The 15,188-nt window shown below is 45.3% G+C and overlaps 12 non-coding genes across 12 annotated transcripts; 6 read left to right on the top strand and 6 right to left on the bottom strand.

Annotated features, from left to right (window-relative positions):
• Positions 1-83: 83 nt before the first annotated feature.
• Positions 84-199, top strand: TRNAL-CAA (transfer RNA leucine (anticodon CAA)). Its single transcript has 2 exons — positions 84-121; positions 154-199. It is a non-coding gene; the product is annotated as a tRNA-Leu (tRNA).
• Positions 200-2,918: 2,719 nt separating this feature from the next.
• Positions 2,919-3,033, bottom strand: TRNAL-CAA (transfer RNA leucine (anticodon CAA)). The gene is made up of 2 exons: positions 2,996-3,033; positions 2,919-2,964 (listed from the first exon to the last, which is right to left on the bottom strand). It is a non-coding gene; the product is annotated as a tRNA-Leu (tRNA).
• Positions 3,034-3,830: 797 nt separating this feature from the next.
• Positions 3,831-3,945, bottom strand: TRNAL-CAA (transfer RNA leucine (anticodon CAA)). The gene is made up of 2 exons: positions 3,908-3,945; positions 3,831-3,876 (listed from the first exon to the last, which is right to left on the bottom strand). It is a non-coding gene; the product is annotated as a tRNA-Leu (tRNA).
• Positions 3,946-5,077: 1,132 nt separating this feature from the next.
• TRNAL-CAA (transfer RNA leucine (anticodon CAA)) lies at positions 5,078-5,193 on the top strand. The gene is made up of 2 exons: positions 5,078-5,115; positions 5,148-5,193. It is a non-coding gene; the product is annotated as a tRNA-Leu (tRNA).
• A 479-nt stretch (positions 5,194-5,672) lies between these two features.
• On the bottom strand, positions 5,673-5,787 carry TRNAL-CAA (transfer RNA leucine (anticodon CAA)). The gene is made up of 2 exons: positions 5,750-5,787; positions 5,673-5,718 (listed from the first exon to the last, which is right to left on the bottom strand). It is a non-coding gene; the product is annotated as a tRNA-Leu (tRNA).
• Positions 5,788-6,026: 239 nt separating this feature from the next.
• Positions 6,027-6,142, top strand: TRNAL-CAA (transfer RNA leucine (anticodon CAA)). Its single transcript has 2 exons — positions 6,027-6,064; positions 6,097-6,142. It is a non-coding gene; the product is annotated as a tRNA-Leu (tRNA).
• A 749-nt stretch (positions 6,143-6,891) lies between these two features.
• On the bottom strand, positions 6,892-7,006 carry TRNAL-CAA (transfer RNA leucine (anticodon CAA)). Its single transcript has 2 exons — positions 6,969-7,006; positions 6,892-6,937 (listed from the first exon to the last, which is right to left on the bottom strand). It is a non-coding gene; the product is annotated as a tRNA-Leu (tRNA).
• A 251-nt stretch (positions 7,007-7,257) lies between these two features.
• On the top strand, positions 7,258-7,373 carry TRNAL-CAA (transfer RNA leucine (anticodon CAA)). The gene is made up of 2 exons: positions 7,258-7,295; positions 7,328-7,373. It is a non-coding gene; the product is annotated as a tRNA-Leu (tRNA).
• Positions 7,374-8,118: 745 nt separating this feature from the next.
• On the bottom strand, positions 8,119-8,233 carry TRNAL-CAA (transfer RNA leucine (anticodon CAA)). The gene is made up of 2 exons: positions 8,196-8,233; positions 8,119-8,164 (listed from the first exon to the last, which is right to left on the bottom strand). It is a non-coding gene; the product is annotated as a tRNA-Leu (tRNA).
• Positions 8,234-8,477: 244 nt separating this feature from the next.
• On the top strand, positions 8,478-8,592 carry TRNAL-CAA (transfer RNA leucine (anticodon CAA)). Its single transcript has 2 exons — positions 8,478-8,515; positions 8,547-8,592. It is a non-coding gene; the product is annotated as a tRNA-Leu (tRNA).
• A 753-nt stretch (positions 8,593-9,345) lies between these two features.
• On the bottom strand, positions 9,346-9,461 carry TRNAL-CAA (transfer RNA leucine (anticodon CAA)). The gene is made up of 2 exons: positions 9,424-9,461; positions 9,346-9,391 (listed from the first exon to the last, which is right to left on the bottom strand). It is a non-coding gene; the product is annotated as a tRNA-Leu (tRNA).
• A 3,999-nt stretch (positions 9,462-13,460) lies between these two features.
• On the top strand, positions 13,461-13,578 carry TRNAL-CAA (transfer RNA leucine (anticodon CAA)). The gene is made up of 2 exons: positions 13,461-13,498; positions 13,533-13,578. It is a non-coding gene; the product is annotated as a tRNA-Leu (tRNA).
• The last annotated feature ends 1,610 nt before the right edge of the window (positions 13,579-15,188 follow it).

The following is a 15,188-nucleotide window of genomic DNA, read 5'->3' as shown; positions in this document are numbered from 1 at the left end:
TGTGCTATATTTAAAGAGACGTGGGTGACGTCACGCATTGGCCTGCCACTGATAAACCACATGGCTGGGCGGGAGTTCCCAATGTCAGGATGGCCGAGCGGTCTAAGGCGCCAGACTCAAGGCAAGTGAAGCCTTCCGTGCTCAACGCGGGCAATCTGGTCTCCGAATGGAGGCGTGGGTTCGAACCCCACTTCTGACAAGCCTTTTTATAGTAATAGGTTTTTACCCTGTCAACTGGTACAAAAACTGACACCTTTATACAATTCTAGATTTGAAGCTTTCGTGACTGCAAGGAATCATCTTCTTAGGTTTTTTCGGTAAAGTCACGTAGAAAGTAAAATAAAATAAAAACAAAATTCACGACGTTTCGGAGGCAACACAAGTCTCCGTCATCAGGTGGGACCGTCACAGCCAGATTAGCTGTATCAAGTGAGGCAATGATTCAAGATGTAATCCCTTAAAAGCGAGTTGAGGGGGGAGGGAGAGGGAGGGGGGAGCTTATCAGACTATGGTAGCCAATGAAAGGAACGTATCGGGAGGGAGGGGGGGCGAGGCCAAAAGGGTGGGCGATGGACGTGGAAGCGCTTGTGCGCAAGCGGCCAATTACTGCACACGCCAATACAATGGAGCGATTGTGCGTAAGCGGCCAGCCACTGCACCCGCCAACACAATGGGCAGAGAGGAGGAGGGGAGGTCTAATATACATGATAGAAAAAAGAACGAAAATGATGATGGGTACAAACTTAGGGGGAGCTCATCAGACTATGGTAGCCAATGAATGGAACGTATCGGGAGGGGGGGGGGCGAGGCCAAAAGGGTGGGCGACGGACGTGGAAGCGCTTGTGCGCAAGCGGCCAATTACTGCACACGCCAACACAATGGAGAGAGAGGGGGAGGGTCTGATACACATGATAGACAAAATAACGAAAATGCCCATGTTTATACCAATGCTGGCTGAACAATGAAGAGAGTACTGTTAAAATAACTGGGGATGTTAACACTCGGTAAAGTACAGTAAAATAGTGCCTGTCAGATAAGATGGTCCAAAAAATTTGTGATTAAGTCTTTTTTGCGTGGTTGATAACATCTTTCCAATGATTACTAAGTTTGTACCCATCATCACGGTTGAAATTATGTCTGTGTTTGTATATTTGTATGGCTTCGTGTACAAACCTTTGATGGTAGCCGGGAGGTTTGCAGAGAACCTTGGTCTCGGAAAAGACAATTTCATGAGAGCCCACCGAGTTGTAGCAATGATCGGCCACGGCAGAAGAATCAGTTCTGCCGTGTTTCAGATCTGACTTGTGCTCGCGGACACGATCAGAAACATGACGTTTCGTTTCTCCAATGTAGCAATCACCACAAATGCAACTCAATTTGTAGACTCCAGGATACTGTAAGTCAGGAACGACATCCTTCACAGATGGAATCAGATCACGGATTTTATGCACTGTACTGAATCGGACTTGGATCTTATGTTTGTTTAGAATTTTGGAGATCTTTTTGGTCACGCCAGCTATGTATGGTAACGTGATGGTTTTGGTCGGAGTTTCATGTGGCTGTTTCTGTGTGGTGGGATAGACAGCTTGGCGGATAGTACGGTCAGAGTATCCGTTCATCCTGAGGGCCCGATGTACATGTCTTAATTCACCGGTCAGGTGGTGTTTGTCAGAAATGCCATGTGCTCTGTGGTATAGCGTTTTGATGAGAGAGTTCTTTTGAGATGGGTGGTGGTGGGAATCCGGTTTCAAGTAGGAGTCTGTGTGGGTGGCTTTTCTGTAGACAGAATGTCCCAAGGAACCGTCAGGACTCCTCTCAAACAGAATATCCAAGAATGGTAGTTTACCGTCTTTCTCCACTTCCATGGTGAATCTGATGGATGGGTGTCTAGAATTGATGTGGTCCAAGAAGTGGTTCAATGCTGGGAGGCCATGTGGCCAGATGACGAAAGTGTCATCCACATATCTCTTCCACAGGGAAGGACGCAGGGTGGATGTCTGGATGGCGTCTGATTCAAACTTTTCCATGAATATGTTGGCTATAACTGGTGACAAAGGGGAGCCCATAGGGGTACCCTCATTCTGTTTGTAGAAGGTGCCATTCCAGGTAAAATAGGTGTTGGTGAGGCAATGCCTAACCAGCGCAGGTGCATCAGAATTCAATCCATGTTGGACTAAGTCCTCAATTATTGTTAGGGTGTCCGGTACTGGGACTTTGGTAAACAAAGATACTACATCAAAGCTGACGAGGATGTCATCAGGAGATAGTACCATGTCCTTAACCATAGAGACTAATTGGGTTGAGTTGAGTACTGCTGAAGAGGTCTTGCCTGTGAAAGGGAGCAGAGTATCTGATAGAAAACGGGCTAGTTTGTACGTAGGAGAGTTTATCGTCGACACAATGGGTCGTAGCGGGGTGCCTTCCTTATGGATTTTGGGAAGACCATAAAGTCTGGGAGGTCTTGCCGCCGATGGTTTTAGAGAGGGACGTTTGCTTTATACAAGGCATCATGTTTGCAATAACCACAACACAAGCAGTCAAAATGCAAGCAAAAAGAAAAAACTCTGTAAATGATAATGAAGCTGTCTCGTGTGTGGACCAATCAACTTCAAGGACAGTGCATATCATTATAAGAGTATTTTCTTTTTCTTTACATTTTGACTGCTTGTGTTGTGGTTATTGCAAACATGATGCCTTGTATAAAGGTGTCAGTTTTTTGTACCAGTTGAAAGGGTAAAAACCTATTACTATATTTTGCCACTGGTAAAGGAGATGTCTCATAGTGTAAATACTTTTTATTTTATAACATTTAGTCTCGCCAAGCCTTCGCCATCTCTCACGGCCTTCCTTCGAGCTCGTGGACTCGTGTTGTGATGAAAAATTATTCATATATTTTGCATGAAATTTATAAAAGTGGTTGTCAGAAGTGGGGTTCGATCCCACGCCTCCATTCAGAGACCAGATGTCCCGCGTTGAGCACGGAAGGCTTCCTCGCCTTGAATCTGGCGCCTTAGACCGCTCGGCCATCCTGACCACGAACACCAACCTGGGCATTTGTTGATTAGAGGTCGGACAAACCGCGCGTCACCCTTCAATCTATTTGCGAGTCCCCGTAAAGTTTTACCAGCCCTGGGGTTTGGTTGTAACTGAGCTTGACTAGCCCTGAGTTTATGGTTAAAACCGTTCAGTGCTACGTCTGTCTGCTGTACTTATTCACAAATGGCCAGAATATTGTAGTGTACCCACTAATGAACAAATGCGATGTCCGAGCAGTCTCGGGAGCCAGACTCAAGGCGAGGAAGCCTTCCGTGCTCAACGCGGGGACTTCTGATCTCCGACTGGAGGCGTGGATTCAAACCCAGCTCCATGACATCAGTTTTTATACATTTCACGCAAAATAAGTTGAATTATTTTCAGCCGTTGTTTATTCGAATAAGGTTTACCGTTGCTGGCAATTAAACAGTTGTGTTCAGATGTTAAAACACCAATCTGAAACCTTTTGCAAGAAACATGTCTGTTTTCACCACATTTCCTTGTGGTGAACATGCAAACAAAAAAAACATGCTCTGGTCGTATTTGTATTGTCTTTGAAATTGATTGTTCCACACCAGAGACAGCCATTGCCAATCAACTGCTGGTTGGCTTGACCTGTTAATAAAGTAATGTAAAAGTGAATTAAGATGATTATGTTAAATGTGACTTTCATTCCATTTGTACCTTTGCACTAAAATACTTGTGAAAAATACATATACACCAGCAGTTGAAGATGATGATTGCTGTTAAACAATGAAAAAAAAGGATATATTTTGAGTGAAATTTATAAAATTGCATGTCAGAAGTGGGGTTCGAACCCACGCCTCCATTCGGAGACCAGATTGCCCGCGTTGAGCACGGAAGGCTTCCTCGCCTTGAGTCTGGCGCCTTAGACCGCTCGGCCATCCTGACCACGGCCACCATCCTGGGCACTTGCTGACTAGAGGTCGGACAAACTGCGCGTCACCCTTCAATGTATTTGCGAGTCTCCGTAGAGTTTTACCAGCCCTGGGGTTTGGTTGTAACTGAGCTTGACTAGCCCTGAGTCTATGGTTATAACCGTTCAGTGCTACGTCTGTCTGCTGTACTGATTCACAAATGGCCAGAATATTGTAGTGTACCTACTAATGAACAAATGCCCAGGATGGTACTCGTGGTCAGGATGGCCGAGCGGTCTAAGGCGCCAGACTCAAGGCGAGTGAAGCCTTCCGTGCTCAACGCGGGCAATCTGGTCTCCGAATAACATTTAGCCAAGCCTTCGCCATCTCTCACGGCCTCCCTTCGAGCTCCTGGACTCGTGTTGTGATTTCGTCGCTCCGTCTCCGTGGAGGTCATCCCCGGGGCTTGAGACTCAAGCGACGTGATGGCTGTTTCTTAATTCGCCGACGTGTGCGTGGTCACGATGTCCGAGCAGTCTCGGGAGCCAGACTCAAGGCGAGGAAGCCTTCCGTGCTCAACGCGGGGACTTCTGATCTCCGACTGGAGGCGTGGATTCAAACCCAGCTCCATGACATCAGTTTTTATACATTTCACGCAAAATAAGTTGAATTATTTTCAGCCGTTGTTTATTCGAATAGGGTTTACCGTTGCTGGCAATAAAACAGTTATGTTCAGATGTTAAAACACCAATCTGAAACCTTTTGCAAGAAACATGTCTGTTTTCACCACATTTCCTTGTGGTGAACATGCAAACAAAAAAAACATGCTCTGGTCGTATGTGTATTGTCTTTGAAACTGATTGTTCCACACCAGAGACAGCCATTGCCAATCAACTGCTGGTTGGCTTGACCTGTTTAGAAAGTAATGTAAAAGTGAATTAAGATGATTGTGTTAAATGTGAGTTTCATTCCAGTTGCACCTTTGCACTAAAATACTTGTGACAAATACATATACACCAGCAGTTGAAGATAATGATTGCTGTTATATATATTTCGTTTTTGATGTTCATTGACAAGGGTGCTGTGTGCTATATTTAGAGAGATGTGGATGAACTCACGCTTTGGCCTGCCACTGATAAACGAAATCGCTCGGGTTGGAATCCCATGTCAGGATGGCCGAGCTGTCTAAGGCGCCAGACTCAAGGCGAGTGAAGCCTTCCGTGCTCAACGCGGGCAATCTGGTCTCCGAATGGAGGCGTGGGTTCGAACACCACTTCTGACAAGCCTTTTTATAGTAATAGGTTTTTACCCTGTCAACTGGTACAAAAACTGACACCTTTATACAAGGCATCATGTTTGCAATAACCACAACACAAGCAGTCAAAATGCAAACAAAAAGAAAAAACTCTGTAAATGATAATGAAGCTTTCTCGTGTGTGGACCAATCAACTTCAAGGACAGTGCATATCATTATAAGAGTATTTTCTTTTTCTTTGCATTTTGACTGCTTGTGTTGTGGTTATTGCAAACATGATGCCTTGTATAAAGGTGTCAGTTTTTTGTACCAGTTGAAAGGGTAAAAACCTATTACTATATTTTGCCACTGGTAAAGGAGATGTCTCATAGTGTAAATACTTTTTATTTTATAACATTTAGTCTCGCCAAGCCTTCGCCATCTCTCACGGCCTTCCTTCGAGCTCGAGGACTCGTGTTGTGATGAAAAATAATTCATATATTTTGCATGAAATTTATAAAAGTGGTTGTCAGAAGTGGGGTTCGATCCCACGCCTCCATTCGGAGACCAGATGTCCCGCGTTGAGCACGGAAGGCTTCCTCGCCTTGAGTCTGGCGCCTTAGACCGCTCGGCCATCCTGACCACGCACACCAACCTGGGCATTTGTTGATTAGAGGTCGGACAAACCGCGCGTCACCCTTCAATCTATTTGCGAGTCCCCGTAGAGTTTTACCAGCCCTGGGGTTTGGTTGTAACTGAGCTTGACTAGCCCTGAGTTTATGGTTATAACCGTTCAGTGCTATACTGCTGTACTGATTCACAAATGGCCAGAATATTGTAGTGTATCTACTAATGAACAAATGCCCAGGATGGTACTCGTGGTCAGGATGGCCGAGCGGTCTAAGGCGCCAGACTCAAGGCGAGTGAAGTCTTCCGTGCTCAACGCGGGCAATCTGGTCTCCGAATGGAGGCGTGGGTTCGAACCCCACTTCTGACAAGACGTTTTGTTTTATAACATTTAGTCTCGCCAAGCCTTCGCCATCTCTCACGGCCTCCCTTCGAGCTCCTGGACTCGTGTTGTGATTTCGTCGCTCCGTCTCCGTGGAGGTCATCCCCGGGGCTTGAGATTCAAGCGACGTGATGGCTGTTTGTTAATTCGCCGACGTGTGCGTGGTCACGATGTCCGAGCAGTCTCGGGAGCCAGACTCAAGGCGAGGAAGCCTTCCGTGCTCAACGCGGGGACTTCTGATCTCCGACTGGAGGCGTGGATTCAAACCCAGCTCCATGACATCAGTTTTTATACATTTCACGCAAAATAAGTTGAATTATTTTCAGCCGTTGTTTATTCGAATAGGGTTTACCGTTGCTGGCAATTAAACAGTTGTGTTCAGATGTTAAAACACCAATCTGAAACCTTTTGCAAGAAACATGTCTGTTTTCACCACATTTCCTTGTGGTGAACATGCAAACAAAAAAAACATGCTCTGGTCGTATATGTATTGTCTTTGAAATTGATTGTTCCACACCAGAGACAGCCATTGCCAATCAACTGCTGGTTGGCTTGACCTGTTAATAAAGTAATGTAAAAGTGAATTAAGATGATTATGTTAAATGTGACTTTCATTCCATTTGTACCTTTGCACTAAAATACTTGTGAAAAATACATATACACCAGCAGTTGAAGATGATGATTGCTGTTAAACAATGAAAAAAAAAGATATTTTGAGTGAAATTTATAAAATTGCATGTCAGAAGTGGGGTTCGAACCCACGCCTCCATTCGGAGACCAGATGTCCCGCGTTGAGCACGGAAGGCTTCCTCGCCTTGAGTCTGGCGCCTTAGACCGCTCGGCCATCCTGACCACGGCCACCAACCTGGGCATTTGTTGATTAGAGGTCGGACAAACTGCGCGTCACCCTTCAATCTATTTGCGAGTCCCCGTAGAGTTTTACCAGCCATGGGGTTTGGTTGTAACTGAGCTTGACTAGCCTTGAGTTTATGGTTATAACCGTTCAGTGCTACGTCTGTCTGCTGTACTGATTCACAAATGGCCAGAATATTGTAGTGTACCTACTACCTACTAATGAACAAATGCCCAGGATGGTGCTCGTGGTCAGGATGGCCGAGCGGTCTAAGGCGCCAGACTCAAGGCGAGTGAAGCCTTCCGTGCTCAACGCGGGCAATCTGGTCTCCGAATGGAGGCGTGGGTTCGAACCCCACTTCTGACAAGACTTTTTGTTTTATAACATTTAGTCTCGCCAAGCCTTCGCCATCTCTCACGGCCTCCCTTCGAGCTCCTGGACTCGTGTTGTGATTTCGTCGCTCCGTCTCCGTGGAGGTCATCCCCGGGGCTTGAGACTCAAGCGACGTGATGGCTGTTTGTTAATTCGCCGACGTGTGCGTGGTCACGATGTCCGAGCAGTCTCGGGAGCCAGACTCAAGGCGAGGAAGCCTTCCGTGCTCAACGCGGGGACTTCTGATCTCCGACTGGAGGCGTGAAATGTATAAAAACATCAGTTTTTATACATTTCACGCAAAATAAGTTGAATTAATTTCAGCCGTTGTTTATTCGAATAGGGTTTACCGTTGCTGGCAATTAAACAGTTGTGTTCAGATGTTAAAACACCAATCTGAAACCTTTTGCAAGAAACATGTCTGTTTTCACCACATTTCCTTGTGGTGAACATGCAAACAAAAAAAACATGCTCTGGTCGTATTTGTATTGTCTTTGAAATTGATTGTTCCACACCAGAGACAGCCATTGCCAATCAACTGCTGGTTGGCTTGACCTGTTAATAAAGTAATGTAAAAGTGAATTAAGATGATTATGTTAAATGTGACTTTCATTCCATTTGTACCTTTGCACTAAAATACTTGTGAAAAATACATATACACCAGCAGTTGAAGATGATGATTGCTGTTAAACAATGAAAAAAAAAAGGATATATTTTGAGTGAAATTCATAAAATTGCATGTCAGAAGTGGGGTTCGAACCCACGCCTCCATTCGGAGACCAGATGTCCCGCGTTGAGCACGGAAGGCTTCCTCGCCTTGAGTCTGGCGCCTTAGACCGCTCGGCCATCCTGACCACGGCCACCAACCTGGGCATTTGCTGATTAGAGGTCGGACAAACTGCGCGTCACCCTTCAATGTATTTGCGAGTCTCCGTAGAGTTTTACCAGCCCTGGGGTTTGGTTGTAACTGAGCTTGACTAGCCCTGAGTCTATGGTTATAACCGTTCAGTGCTACGTCTGCCTGCTGTACTGATTCACAAATGGCCAGAATATTGTAGTGTACCTACTAATGAACAAATGCCCAGGATGGTGCTCGTGGTCAGGATGGCCGAGCGGTCTAAGGCGCCAGACTCAAGGCGAGGAAGCCTTCCGTGCTCAACGCGGGACATCTGGTCTCCGAATGGACGCGTGGGTTCGAACCCCACTTCTGACAAGACTTTTATTTTATAACATTTAGTCTCGCCAAGCCTTCGCCATCTCTCACGGCCTCCCGTCGATCTCCTGGACTCGTGTTGTGATTTCGTCGCTCCGTCTCCGTGGAGTCATCCCCGGTGCTTGAGACTCAAGCGACGTGATGGCTGTTTGTGAATTAGCCTAGGTGTGCGTAGTCAGGATGTCCGAGCAGTCTCGGGAGCCAGATTCAAGGCGAAGAAGCCTTCCGTGCTCAACGCGGGGACTTCTGATCTCCGACTGGAGGCGTGGATTCAAACCCAGCTCCATGACATCAGTTTTTATACATTTCACGCAAAATAAGTTTAATTATTTTCAGCCGTTGTCTATTCGAATAAGGTTTACCGTTGCTGGCAATAAAACAGTTGTGTTCAGATGTTATAACATCAATCTGAAACCTTTTGCAAGGAATCATGTCTGCATTAACCACATTTACTTGTGGTGAACATGCAACAAAAAAAACATGCTCTGGTCGTATTTGTATTGTATTTGAAACTGATTGTTCCACACCAGATACAGCCATTGCCAATCAACTGCTGGTTGGCTCAACCTGTTTATAAAGTAATGTAAAAGTGAATTAAGATGATTGTGTTAAATATGAGTTTCATTCCAGTTGTACCTTTGCACTAAAATACTTATACAAAATAAATATACACCAGCAGTTGAAGATGATGATTGTTGTTGTTAACCACTGAAAAAGAATTCATATATTTTGCATAAAATGTATAAAATTGGTTGTCAGAAGTGGGGTTCGAACCCACGCCTCCATTCGGAGACCAGATTGCCCGCGTTGAGCACGGAAGGCTTCTCTCGCCTTGAGTCTGGCGCCTTAGACCGCTCGGCCATCCTGACCACGGCCACCAACCTGGGCATTTGTTCATTAGTGGGTACACAACGATATTCTGGCCATTTGTGAATGAGTACAGCAGACAGACATAGAACTAAACGGTTATAACCATAAACACAGGCATACTCAAACTCAGGTGTTCGCAAACTCACCTCGAAATTAAAGGGCAATGCACGGGTTTCCCCACCCCGAATAAAGTCTGCATCACATTTGGCACAGACATAGTAACGAAGTTTATATTAAACTATTGTAATCCATTGGAGTTATGTCAATGGAATATTGAATACACTTTTAGTGTATTCATCCCACACAGACGGAAACTTTCTTTGAGTTCTCCAGTTTCCTCCCACGTAAAGCTAAACACTCATGAATGATATTGTCCAAACACTTCAACGTTGCAAAATCTTTCTGGAAAAGCGTTACAAAACTCGCTATCGAGGCTATTCACAAGTAAATAAAGGAAAAAGCGCAGACCTGCAATTGCCCAGATCACTGCTGGCAGAAGGTCTTCCACTAGAGGGATCTCTATAGAACTTCTTCTTGGTTCTTTCGGAATAGTCACGTAGAAGGGAAATAATAAAATAATAAAAATAAAACATAATAAAATAATGTTATATTTTTTTTTATTTCCCTTCTACGTGACTTTACCGAAAGAACCAAGAAGATGAATCCCTGCAGTCACGAACGCTTTAAATCGAAATCTCTATAGAGCTCTCTGTAAAGGGTATTTGGCCTACTCTTTCACGCCGGTCAGACGCCGTGGAAGAGACGTGGGAGTACCCAGACGAGTAAATAAGTGACACCATTATTCCATGAATTGCACTCACTCAAAAGTGGCCAGGAAGTGACAAATGGATGTGGCGCGCAGGAAAAGTTAAAGATTGGCGTCAAAGATACAAGCGAAATCATCCCGAGGCGACGGCGGTGGTGGCGTCAGCCACTCCAACACCCCCCCTCCACCCCTTTCCACCGTAACAACAACCACCCGTGACAACCACCCACTACCCCCCACAGCCCTCCATCGCCACAAACCACCACCCCCCTCCCTGCCCTGTGTGTGTGTGCGCACCACAGGCCATTAGCGGTAGACGAGTCAGCGAGCCAGGCTGTCGGGTGATTTAGGGGGTTTAAGATGCAGCAGTTAAGGAGGCATTAGGACAATTTACGAGCTTGAAAATGTCAATTTTGTTTCAGCTATTGGGCGTTCCAACCCTGGACATTAAACAACTCATAAGTCACAGTGCGGGGTGCGTGTCATGCGCACAGTTTTAAGTTTAAGCCGCCCCTCGTCCAACCGAAAAAAAATCCCAATAATGATAGTACAGTCGTAGTAATAATAATTATACTCTGTAAGTGTTTTCGGCTTGTACAGCATGTTGTTCGGCATGATGGCCAACGTTTCCCTCCAAGTTCTGGGAGCTTATTCAGTGCATTCAGTTCAACTGAGGAGACACTCCTGTGCACGTGGGGCGGCCGTTTCTCAGTTCCTGAAGAAGCTCTCTTGGCGCAGGGTGAACCGTCGGACGCCGAACAACAAGGTCTTATATGTTTTGGCCATGAGGGTTGGTTTGACCATACTTGACCACGTTGGTCAATGCAGTGAAGGTCATGATCCACCCTAAATCGCATCCCCACAAACCGTGGCAGATGCGGATACCCAAATGGACAAATGGAAAATTAAAAAAACTCTCCGCTGTGCGACTGTGGTCACCCAGAACGTACCGTACAACGTGTAACGACGCAATGGCCGATCGACAAATATGAAGAAGACATCACAGCGATGCACTGCTCCGCTACTGCTCCTGATGCGGTTGTCTGGCTTGGCCACCTGAATGCGAAACTGTTGTTGTTGCTGCTCTGCATCTTCATCAGCCATACGAAAGAAGAAAAAACAGTGCAGGTGGAAGATAATAATTTAACCCAATATGCTTTTTGGAGATGTAAAAGTGACCTCAAACATTGATGTCAGTAAGATGTGGAATTCGAAAGGGCTGCTTCGCTTTGAGTGCAGCGCCCGAGACCGCTCGGACGCGAACATCAGCATCGCCATGGACTCGATAATTGGTTGGGCAGAGCGTGGGTGAACTTTCGTTGTCAGGCCATTGCGGATGAGTACAGAGTAAAGGCGTGAGTGCTACATGGTTAAAATCACAAACTCGACAATCCCCAAACTCCAATGCTCACTATCCGCCACGATCTTGCCTGTCGGCGTTTAACGCTCAAAACACACATCTCCGTTGAAATACAAAGTAATTCGTTACACGCTGCACACGCCTGATGATTTGTAAAGGGAAGAAGGGTGAGTTGAACACGTAGGCTTTCACGACCAATATCATCCACAATAGAGGGTTTTTTGGGGTTAGATCGCGTAAATATATAAACGTGTCGTTAAACCCTCCACCACCCGTGGCGGGTTTGGCTGTGTCGGGTGGTGGCGGGTTTAACGACACATTTATATATTTACATCATCTAACCTAAAAAAAAACTGTATTATGGAAGAAGGGTGATCACTCAGAAGTCGGGGTTTGTTTGGATGTGTACATTTACAACTGTGTTTTAACACGCAGGCTTTCATTTTAAAACGAAGGCTTTCGTGACCAGCACGTGTTGTTTAACGTGACAAATCTTACAAATCGGGTGGTGGTGGGTTCACGACACATTAAAATTCACGCCAAAAAAACCTTCACAGTACTATAAACTGTGTTAGTTTTGAACACGCAGTAGGCTTTCGCGACCAATATTTTCCAATAATAGAGGTGTTTTGGGTTTAGATCGCGTAAATATAAATGTGTCGTTGAACCCACCACCACCACCCGACACAGCCAATTAGTAAAGGGTTCGTCGCGTAATCGAAACGTGCCAATGCTTTACTCGGTTGGAAAGTAAAAAAACCCAAACATCACCTCACTTTTGGTAGAGCTGTGTTATAGGTGAACATACCACAGCGCCACCTAGCGATGAATATATACACCGACTCATAACGGGGCCTTTTCCAATTCGACCCGACGAGTCAATTAAATTCAGGTTACTATACTGCGCATACATTTGTACAGAAACTCATACCTGTCAACCCATACGCTTTAAACCCTGTATTCTTGTAAAGGGAAATTAAGTTTCAATACAGGCAAAAACTATTATATCTGTGTTTTCCCTTTGTGATGGGACTTTGTAGGATAAACGTTGAGATTTATAAAGGGCACGGGGTGACCAGTAAGGTCTGAATTGATCTGGAATAAGGTAGGGCACTGATAAGGGGTTGACAGGTATGGAACTGAACATCGAAGCGACGCAACTGCGTTGATTAAAAGCACAGTCTTGAGTCACCCATAGACGTAAACCCTTTGTGTGTACAGAATGTTGGAGTTCGGAGCGTCAATAATAATAATCATAAAAAAATCCCAACGTCGTTTGGTATTAGCCCCATCGTTATAAATAGCGGCAATGCTTTATCTTCAAGCCCTCGCTGGATTGACAGGCGGCCTTCATCCAGCGGTGGATTGAATGAATGACCACGGCTGCACACGATGAGTACGCGAAGCTTGCTGATGGTGCAATGTTGTAGAAACCTCCGTTAATTTATATGGCATCGAGTTTGTTGTTGGAAGTCAGAATGGTGGTAGGGGGTCAAATCAGTCTGGGACGACAGACTACTCGACCATCATCCAGCAGTGGATTGACCATGGCTTGTCGCGGCGTGTCGGACAATCAGTTTCAAACACAATGCAATGTTCTTATTATTATCATCGAAGCACGTTTCCATGCGTGTTCACCACAAGTGCGGTTAATGCGAACTTAATTCCTTGCAACAACAAAAAAAGGTTTCCCAGTCGGTGTTCGAACTACCTCAACACCTCCCGTTTTATTGCTGATTCTTCAAAAAATAATTTTATTTCAAATCGCCGACGTCGGCCACTCCGAGAGCCTCTTCTTGTTCGACGACTGTCGCAGTATTGCGAGAGAGACGCGATGGTTATATGACCAGCGGACGCAGCTCGTTGTTGGAAGTCAGAATGGCCGAGCGGTCTAAGGCGCCAGACTCAAGGCGAAACGAAGCCTTCCGTGCCTCAACGCGGGAAATCTGGTCTCCGAATGGAGGCGTGGGTTCGAACCCCACTTCTGACAAGAATTTTTATTTTTTTGGTTCTTTCTTTCGGTAAAGTCACGTAGAAGGGAAATAATGAAAATAAAACATAATATTTAAATAAAACATGGCATTTTTAATTATTTTATTTACGTGACTTTACCGAAAGAACCAAGAAGATGAATCCCTGTAGTAACGAAAGCTTTAAATCGAATTTTTTTTTGTTTTTGCGTGTGTTATAGAACCGTGCTTTTGTTTCGCGGCCGACAGCGCGAATCGTGCCTCGAGTCGTTTGTGTTACAAAAAAACATATATAGCTAACAGCCGATGGCTCTTTCGACATTGTTTAAAAAACATTGGGGGCCTTTTACGCTGCGTGTTGCCGAGAGAAAAGCTGCCACGCCACGCTTACACCGATAGGGGGAGATATTCTACGGAGTGACATGTTGCTACGTGGGTGTGTATCGCCACCTTCTGGTCACGCTAACTCAGCAACGGTAGAATAATGGAAAGTCGTTCGTCGAAAGAGGCTTTCTCAGGTCATGTCAACACACAAACCGAATATTCACAGCTGTTTCTGCATCGCTGTCAACCGCTAATCAGTGCCTACCTGATTACAGACCAATTCAGACCGTATTGGTCACATATCAACGTTCATCCTATAAAGTCCATAATACATATTTTTGGGGTTAGATTGCGTAAATAGAAATACGTCGCTAAACCCGCCACCACCCGACACAGCCAACTAGTAAGGTTTGTCACGTAAACAGAACATGCCAATTCGTCACTAGTACAGCAACGCCAGTGTATTGGAGGGCAAATCCACAACATTTAGAATCTGAGTACGACGTTTCGCTAGTAATAACTAGCTACATTAGGCGAGCCAGATTTGTGCAGAAATCATTCTGATCCGTTCCTTAAATAGAGGGATAGATGTGATATTACTTGTGAGTCATTCACGTGCGAAGGGGGGGGGGGGGGTCAATGAATGCAACACAAACAAATAGACAAAAAATGTTTGTTCCCGTCTGAAACGGCTGTATGCCATATGGACCTAAAAACTAAATTTCCCTGTACAAGAATACAGAGTAAACCAGAGGTGTGGACTCGAGTCATGTGACTTGGACTCGAGTCAGACTCGAGTCATGAATTTGATGACTTGCGACTCGACTTGGACTTGCATAACAATGACTTTGTCCCACCTATGAGATGTGGACTCGAGTCATGTGACTTGGACTCGAGTCAGACTCGAGTCATGAATTTGATGACTTGCGACTCGACTTGGACTTGCATAACAATGACTTTGTCCCACCTCTGGAGTAAACCATATAGGTTGACACGGTATGTATCTGCAATAGCCATGAAGGGATGAATGTCTTCTCACACCATCGGCATCTCTCACAATCCTGTGATGCCGATGGTATGAGCAGAACGAAATTATTTAATTGATGCAACTCTTCACAACACCTCCATTGTGTCCTTCCATACATACGTAACTTGTTTAGATCTATGGGGTTCCCATATCTGTTTTCATCAAAACGTGGGGCAGGGGTTAGTACAGTGCATAAAATCCGTGATCTGATTCCATCTGTGAAGGATGTCGTTCCTGACTTACAGTATCCTGGAGTCTACAAATTGAGTTGCATTTGTG

This window comes from Lampetra planeri, chromosome 15 (genome assembly GCF_965212315.1).
Source record: "Lampetra planeri chromosome 15, kcLamPlan1.2.h2, whole genome shotgun sequence".
Lineage (NCBI taxonomy): Eukaryota > Metazoa > Chordata > Hyperoartia > Petromyzontiformes > Petromyzontidae > Lampetra > Lampetra planeri.
The sequence above is the reverse complement of the archived record's forward strand: the minus strand, read 5'-3'. Positions and strand labels throughout refer to the sequence as shown.